The sequence below is a fragment of the Chiloscyllium plagiosum genome, unplaced genomic scaffold (assembly GCF_004010195.1).
Source record: "Chiloscyllium plagiosum isolate BGI_BamShark_2017 unplaced genomic scaffold, ASM401019v2 scaf_72958, whole genome shotgun sequence".
In the NCBI taxonomy this organism is placed as follows: Eukaryota; Metazoa; Chordata; class Chondrichthyes; order Orectolobiformes; family Hemiscylliidae; genus Chiloscyllium; species Chiloscyllium plagiosum.
Genome location: NW_025203493.1, coordinates 1 through 8590, shown reverse-complemented (window position 1 = coordinate 8590; position 8590 = coordinate 1). Strand labels below are relative to the sequence as shown.

Sequence of the window (8590 nt, the reverse complement as noted above, 5' to 3'; positions counted from 1 at the left end):
GACTGGATCCTGACAAGGACCGGGGAGTCTTTGCTTCAACAGACACAGGAACGGACTGTCTGGGACTGTCCCCAACACACAGCACTGGAAAGACACACAGACAGGACAGAGGTATGGGCAGTGACACTGTCGGTGGACATAGCGCTGAGAGCTATCACACAGAGGAGACACATGAAGCAATGACAAGAGAGGTCACACTGTAGAGAGAGAGAGAGACACACACACACGGTGCAGAGCTGAGAGCAGATGTGAGAACAGACACTGTCTACAGACACAGGGACCAGAGGTGCCATCAGTGGGGGAACGGCTGAAGTCCTGGGTCAATGGGGTTTGGAAGGATGAAGGGGGCGATCTAAGTGAAACTTACAGGAGATTGAGTGGCCTGGATACAGTGGATGTGACAAAGACGTTTTCCCCAGTCGGAGAGACCAGGACATGAGGGCCCAGCCTCAGAGTGAAGGGACCACCCTTGCAAACTGAGGGGAGGTGGGATTTGTTCAGCCGCAGGGTGGGGAGTCTGTGGGACACATGGCCGGAGGGGGCTGTGGGGGGTGGGGGTCATGTCACTGAGGGTATTTAAGACAGAGAGAGAGATCGGTTCTTCATTGTTCAGGGATCCAGGGTTACGGGGAGAAGGGAAGGGAATGGATTTGAGAAACAGATCGGCCGTGATCAAAATGGCGGGGCAAACCCGATGGGCCGAATGGCCAGATCTGCTGCTATACCTTACGCTCTATGGTCACAGGATATACCGACCGGTGAATGATGGCACTTACCAGCAGACCTCCTGATCTTGAAAGACTGCTCTCTGACATCTGTCCCACCGACTGTGGCCTGCTGTTTGATAGGATATGGGGATAAGGGAATCCATTATCAATCCAGTATAAAATCTGTAGTGACAGCTTCCGTACTATTCCCCACTGCATATTGCTTACCATCACCCCCCCACACACACACACCCTTCCCCCCTCACCCCCAACCCCTCTCCTGCAAAACCCACCCCGAACCGTTGGACAAAAACTAACTCAACCACAGGAGTAGAAACCAGGCCATTCAGCCCATCGAGTATGGCCCCGCCACGTAACGAGACCGTGGTTGATCTGATCACCCTCCACTCCCACTTTCCTTCTTTTCTCCCCATGACCCTCGACATTCCCCCCACCCCCCCCCCCCTTACCGATCAAAGATCTGTCTATCTCAGCCTTGAATATACAGTAGCGCCTCGACTTACGAACTTAATCCGTTCAGTGTCCCGGTTCGCGAACCAAAAAGTTTGTGAACTGAATAAATTTTTCCCGTTGTTCGGAATAGGGTAAGAATGCTTGGACGTAGCGACGAACGCTGATCACAGCGCACACGCCAAAGACAAACTGGATGAGATCACGCGGGGCCCGAGAGCTTTAGCGTTCGACAGGCGCGGAGCACAGCAGAACAATGAAACCACGTGGTCGCACACCGGCTTTTTGCGGTCGCACCTTCGTTCGTACCTTGAATTCCGTCCGTACGTTGAAGCAAAATTTTACGTACAATCCTGTTCGTAAACCGATTTGTTTGTGAGCGGGGTCGTTCGTATGTCGAGGCGCTACTGTACTTAGTTAAAAATCCCACAGCACCAGGTGATAGTCCAACAGGTTTACTTGGAAGTACTTGCTTTCGGAACGCCGCTCCTTCATCAGGAAGCTGATGGGGGAGCAGTGCTCCGAAAGCTAGTGCTTCCAAATAAAGCTGTTGGACTGTAACCTGGTGCGGTGGGATGTTTAACTATGTCCCCCCCGGTCCAACACTGGCTCCTGCACATCTTGAACATACTTAATGAGCCAGCCTTGACAGTCACCGGTGGTAAAGGATTCATCCCCCTCACGGGAGAAATTCCTCCACATCTTTCATCTGCCTTACTCTGAGGTGATGCCCTCTGGTGCTAGACTCTCGCCCATGGGGGCAACAACCTTTCCCCATGTCCCCTGTCAAGCCCTTTCAATATGGTTCCTGCTCATTCTCCTAAGCTCCAATCAGTACAGGCCCAACCTGCTCATAAGGCAGCCCCTCCATTCCCAGTAACAGCCGGGCGGACTGGCTGCTGCACTCTCTCCAATGGCAGTAAATCTTTCCTCAGGTAAGGGGAACTAAACTGTTTACCCCATTGTTCAGGGGATCCAGGGTTACGGGGAGAAGGGAAGGGAATGGACTTGAGAAACAGATCAGCCGTGATCAAAATGGCGGGGCAAACCCGATGGGCCGAATGGCCAGATCTGCTGCTATACCTTACGCTCTATGTCACAGGATATACAGACGTGTGCGTGTGTGTGAGTGCGCGTGAGGGAGAGAGAGTGTGCACGTGAGTGTGAGTGCACATGAGAGAATGTGTGTATGCGTGCTCAGTAGAATGTGTGCATGGGTGTTACAGGGTATAAGCCTGTGAGAGGGTGTGTGTGTGGGGGGGTGTATGTGTGTGTGTTTGATGAGAGAGCGTGTGAATGAGAGTGTGCGAGTGTGAGTACATAAGAGTATGTGTACGTGTGTGTATGTGCACGTGTTTATGCATGTGTGTATGTGTGCGTGCATATGTGTGAGTGAGTGTGTATGTGTGTGCGTGTATGTATGTGTGCATGTGTCGGTGTATGTGTGTGTGTGTATGTATGTGTGCGTGTGTAGGTGTATGTGTGTGTGTGTGTGTATAGTGCAGTGGGGTCCCCTGTAGTGTGACATGAACCCAAGGTCCCAGTTGAGGCCATCCCCATGGATACCAAACTTAGCTCCCAGGCTCTGCTCATCCACTCATCCAGCCTTGGGGCGACTGTGTGGAGGGTGTACATTCTCTCCCCGTGTCTACGTGGGTCAAAGATGTGCAGGTTAGGGTGGAGTGGCCACACTAATTTGTTCCATAAATGTCGAGCGATAGAGTAGGGGGGGGAAGATCTGGGTAGGATACTCGTTGGGCCAAATGGCCTGTTTGTGCACTGTAGGGATTTTATGAAACAGCTGGATTGCGTACAGTAAGATATGAGGCAAACATGAGGGTTTGAGTCTATCCAGGAAACAAACCAAGGGCATGTGCTGCTTGTACAAGAGTATAGCAACATAAATGCAAGGCATCAGGCGGGTCGGTCAGAGAACCATTTGACATTGGCTGAGGTCACACATGAACTTCACTGAGGACACACCCCAGTGAAAGATAATAAACATACTTTTAACTTTGGTAATGGTGTGTACACCGTTCCTGGAAATACTGCAATACCAGGCCGATGTGTGGGGTGAACAGAGCAAGCTCCTAGTCCATCCCCCCGCTGCAAAAATCAATTCAATATACAGTTCCCCACATGGGGGAATATCAGATATTAAACTGATAAGAACAGATACTACACATTGTTCTTAGCCAAGAGGCCGAGAAGCGATACCACAACTGTTGCGACCCATGCTGGTCACCGTTGCCCTCTGCCTTTACAATCGACCTGACTGTTTTCGAAGTTTTTGCCACTGACTGCTGGACCTTTTGTCGCTGTTATAACCCCTGTCCCAGGATTTCCAACTCGATCAGAAGATCGCTTTGCAGCAGTTGATCCGTTTCCGATCCAGTCGGTTTCACGGTCATGCAGATGAGGTTCAGGGACCAATCGGCTGTTCACCGGGGGCGGGGTCTCTGTGGAACGCGTCTGACTGAACCCAGCTGAGTGCTGCAGCGCCTCAAGGCGGCCATTCAGCCCGCGCTCTCCCTGTCAGCTCCGCTGTCCCAGCATCTTGCACAGTCCCAGTCTATCAACAGCAAGCCCAGGCCCCTTTCATTACAGGGAATTTATCAATGCATTCGTGGAGAGAGGGATGGGAAGAGAAGTGAGTCAAAGAGAGAGAGATAGAGAGAGAAGGGGGAAGGAAGAGATAGAAGAGAATGAGAGACAGAACACAGAGAGAGAGAAAGAGAATTCAAGGTTGGGAGGGGGAGAGAGGGAGAGGGAGAGAAAGAGACTCCGGGAGAGAGAGAAGGGGGAAAGAACACAAAAAAGAGAAGGAAGAGACAGGAGAGAGAGAGAGAGAGAGAGAGAAGGGAGAAAGAAGAGAGAAAGAGAGTGAGAGAGAGAGATTTGAATAATTATTCTCACCTGGATCAAGATACAGTGAAAAGAATACTTTTACGTTTTAAGATGTCCAGCATCTCCTCCTCCCCCAGGTCCTGCATTGAATGGGTTACTCCCAATGCAGCCAAACCCTCCCACAACTATTCCCACTTCTCATTAACACCCGACTTAGCATCAGGCCCTCCCTATTGGCTTTCCAACACCTACCTGTTTGTTTGCCTATCCCTTTTCCCTCTCCCTCTCGGCTCTGACTCCAGTACTCGATTCACTACACCCCCTTCCCGTCATCAGTGTAACCACTAGCCTTCCCCAGCTATGGCTGACACAGTGGCTCAGCGGTTAGCACTGCTGCCTCACGGCGCCAGAGACCCAGGTTCAATTCCACCCTCGGGCGACCGTGTCTGTGTGGAATTTGTACATTCTCCCCCCCAGTGTCTGTGTGGGTTTCCTCCGGATGCTCTGGTTTCCTCCCACAGTCCAAAGATGTACATGTTAAGGTGGACTGGCCATGCTAAATTGCCCATAGTGTACAGGCTGGGGTGGCATTAGTCAGGGGAGAATGTAGTGTAATAGGGTAGGGAAAAGGGTCTGGGTGGGATACTCTTCGGTGTGGATTAGTTGGTCCAAATGGACTGTTTGGACACTGTAGGGATTCTATGAAGCAGTTTGATTCTGTACAGTAACATATGAAGAAACAAACATGGAGGTTTGAGTTTATCCAGCAAACAAACCGCAGGCATGTCTTGCTTGTACAAGACTATAACCACGAAATTTCAGGCATCTGGAGAGTTGGACAACCACTTGACCTTTGCTGAAGTGTGGGGCAAACGTGTGAACCTAACAGAAAGTAACACTTCACTGAAATCACTACTGCAAAAGATGAATAAATCTGCTTTTAACTTTGGTGATGTTGGGTACACCATTCCCGGAGATACTGCAATACCAGGCCGATGTGTGGGGTGAACAGAGCAAGCTCCTAGTCCATCTCCCTGCTCCAAAAACCAATTTAATATACAGTGCCCCACAGGCGGGACTTACCAGAAAGTTCTCCTCCAAGGCACTCACCGTCCTGAGTCGCAAACACACCGCTGTTCCTGAGGTGTCGCTGGGTCAAATTCCTGGAATTCCCTACCTAACAGCATTGTGGGTCCAACTACAGCAGATGGGCTGCAGTGGTTCAAGAGAGCAGCTCACCACCACCTTCTCAGGGACAACTAGGGTCGGGCAATAAATGCTGCCATTGAAACAAAGGTCGTATTCATTTCCTGCTGTGTTCAGGCAGCTTCCCCATAAACACAAATCATTGCTTCTCTCACTTAGTGGGAATAGCTCCTTGGCATCCCACATCAGTCTAGGAGAAAGTGAGGATTGCAGATGTTGGAGATCAGAGTCGAAAGGTGTGGTGCTGGGAAAGTATCAGGAATAAAGAGCTTATGCTCGAAACGTCGACTCTCCTGCTCCTCGGATGCTGCCTGTTTTTCCACCACCACACTTTTCAATCCCACATCCATCTGAAAGGTTGCAAACAGTAAATTACTTCTGTGCACCCTTTCTTTGTCAGACATTGTCAATTACCGCTCTGCTTGTACCCACCTCTCTGTGTAGAATGAGGAGGGAGCTGACCTCCCTATGTAAACATGTCACACTGCAGTTACACCCCATCACCACATGTGGCACCGCAGCACCTCGGTTTGACATCTCCTTCTACATTCTGGATCAGTGGTGCTGGAAGAGCACAGCAATTCAGGCAGCATCCGAGGACAGGCAAAATCGACGTTTCGGGCAAAAGCCCTTCATCAGGAAGCCCTGACGAAGGGCTTTTGCCCGAAACGTTGATTTTGCCTGTCCTCGGATGCTGCCTGAATTGCTGTGCTCTTCCAGCACCACTGATCCAGAATCTGGTTTCCAGCATCTGCAGTCATTGTTTTTATCTCCTTCTACATCACTCCCAGATTGCTGGGAACATTTTAATCTAATCCCATGGGGCAAACGTGGAACCTAACATAAAGTAACACGTTTAAAATCACACAACACCAGGTTATAGTCCAGCAGGTTTACTTGGAAGCACTAGGTGGTTGTGTTACACAGCCACAGACTTACAGACAGACAGACACACGCGCACACACACACACTCCTACAGACCCGTACACTCACGCAGACCCTCTCATACCCAAGCTCTCTCTCGTATGCTCACACATACACTCCCACACTCACCGTCTCACAGACTTATACCCCGTTACACTCACTCACACAGATACACATACACGCACCCTCTCATAGACACTCAAAAGCCCCCGCACACACACACCCACATGCACACACCCCCACATGCACACACACCCACCCACCCCCATGCAAACGTACACACACACACATGCACACATGTTTGTGGGGTGAATTTGTAATTGCAGAATTACATTTGATTTTGATCAAAAACTGCATGAATCCATGTAAGATTCTGTAGATGCCTTTTTTAGATTAGAATCAGTCTGACCATTGGGACACAGACAGCCTCACACAGAGCACCTCACATCTTCAATGCATTGTCTGGGCCGACATGGCACCTATTGTTAAAGTTCCCTCGAGAATGTAGCCTTAAGAAAGTTCTGGAATTTACATATGAAAGAAAGACTTGAAACCAACATGGCCATTCTAAAAGATGCGAGACTTAACAAACAATCCGGGTCTTTCCCAATATACAATTTCAGTTCCATCAAGCTCCACAACCACCTGATGAAGGAACAGCGCTCCGAAAGCTAGTGATTCCAAATAAACCTGCTGGACAATAACAAACTGCTGTGTGATTTTTAACCTCATGCATGCCAGTCCAACACCTCAAAAATCATAAACTAACACGTGATTGAGACCACTACTGCCAAGGATGCAGAAATCTGCTTTTAACTTTGGTAATGGTGTGTACACCGTTCCCGGAGATACTGCAATACCAGGCCGCTGTGTGAAGTGAACAGAGCAAGCTCCTAGTCCATCTCCCTGCTCCAAAAACCAATTTAATATACAGTGCCCCACAGGAGGGATATATCCCCCCGTGTCTGCGTGGGTTTCCTCCGGGTGCTCTGGTTTCCTCCCACAGCCCAAAGACGTACAGGTTAAGGCAGACTGGCCACGATAAATTACCCCGTAGGTGTCCATGGATGTACAGGTTAGGGTGGGTGAGCCATGGGAACTGCAGGGCTATAGGCATGGGGCGGGGGGAGGTTGTGTGTCTGAGTGGGATCCTCCTCGAAAGGCTGGTGTGGACTCAATGGGTCGAATGACCTGATTCCACACTCTGGGGATTCTATGGTTCTCAGTTCTGACTAACTGTTAAGGTAATCATAAGCATAGAATCCCGACAGTGCAGAACAGGCCATTTGGCCCAACAAGTCCACATTGACCCTCCAAAGAGTATCCCACCCAGACACATTGCCCATTACTCTACATTTACCCCTTACTAATGCATCCTAACCTGCACATCCCTGAACGCTATGGGACAATTTAGTACAGCCAATTCACCCTGACCTGCAGACCTTTGGACTGTGTGAGGGAACCGGAGCACCCGAAGGAAACCCACGCAGACACGGGGAGAGCGGAGAATGTGCAAACTCCACACGGACAGCAGCCTGAGAGGTGAATCGAACCATGGGATCACTACCCCCTGCAAGCTCCCAACCGAGTCACTCCCCTCCTGGATTGGAAATATAATCATCATCCCGGCAGTGTCACTGGGTCAGAGGCAGGTCCGAGACTGGGAATCCTGCAGGGAGTCACTGCCCTCCTGGATTGGAAATATAATCATCATCCCGGCAGTGTCACTGGGTCAGAGGCAGGTCCGAGGCTGGGAATCCTGCAGGGAGTCACTGCCCTCCTGGATTGGAAATATAATCATCATCCCGGCAGTGTCACTGGGTCAGAGGCAGGTCCGAGACTGGGAATCCTGCAGGGCGTCACTGCCCTCCTGACTAACCCCTCCCAAAGCCCTGTCCCACCATTGACAAGGCCCAAGTCAGGAGTGTGAGGGAATACTCCCCACTTGCCCCTGGATGGGGGAGGGGGCAGCCCGGATGACTCGTGAGAAGCTAATTTTCTCTTTCCTCTCTCCAGACGCTGCTGGACCTGCTGTGTTTCTCCAGCGCACTCTGTTTCTGGTGCGGTTCGTGGGGCTCTGTCCTCAGCTGCTGGCCGTCCGGCTGAGGAGAGGAAGCTCAACCCATTCGCAACCTCGGGGGCTTGGGGTGGGGGGGGGTCAGCCTCGCGTAACGGGGAAGATCCCAGGCAGGACCGGGGTCACGGACGCCATCGGCCCCTCAAAGGCAAGAGGCCCCAGTGATCCGTGTGCGGTGCCCGGCCTTGACCACGTCCTCCCCAGGACTGCCCACCACAGGCATCAGTGAAGGTGCACCAAGCGAGGAAGAGCCTTTTCCCCACACAAACAGATTCCCTCACGGTGGCTTGTTTGGAAAAACATTTCACTCCTGGGACAGAGGCCTCGCTGGCTGGGCCCAGCATTTATTGTGCCCTCC

The 8590-nt window shown here is 51.1% G+C and overlaps 1 non-coding gene and 2 pseudogenes across 1 annotated transcript; all 3 read right to left on the bottom strand.

The window, feature by feature from the left end:
• Positions 1-3201: 3201 nt before the first annotated feature.
• LOC122546293 lies at positions 3202-3393 on the bottom strand. Its single transcript, XR_006310708.1, has one exon. It is a non-coding gene; the product is annotated as a U2 spliceosomal RNA (small nuclear RNA).
• Positions 3394-4979: 1586 nt separating this feature from the next.
• Positions 4980-5115, bottom strand: LOC122546295 (annotated as a pseudogene).
• A 1866-nt stretch (positions 5116-6981) lies between these two features.
• On the bottom strand, positions 6982-7106 carry LOC122546296 (annotated as a pseudogene).
• Positions 7107-8590: the final 1484 nt, after the last annotated feature.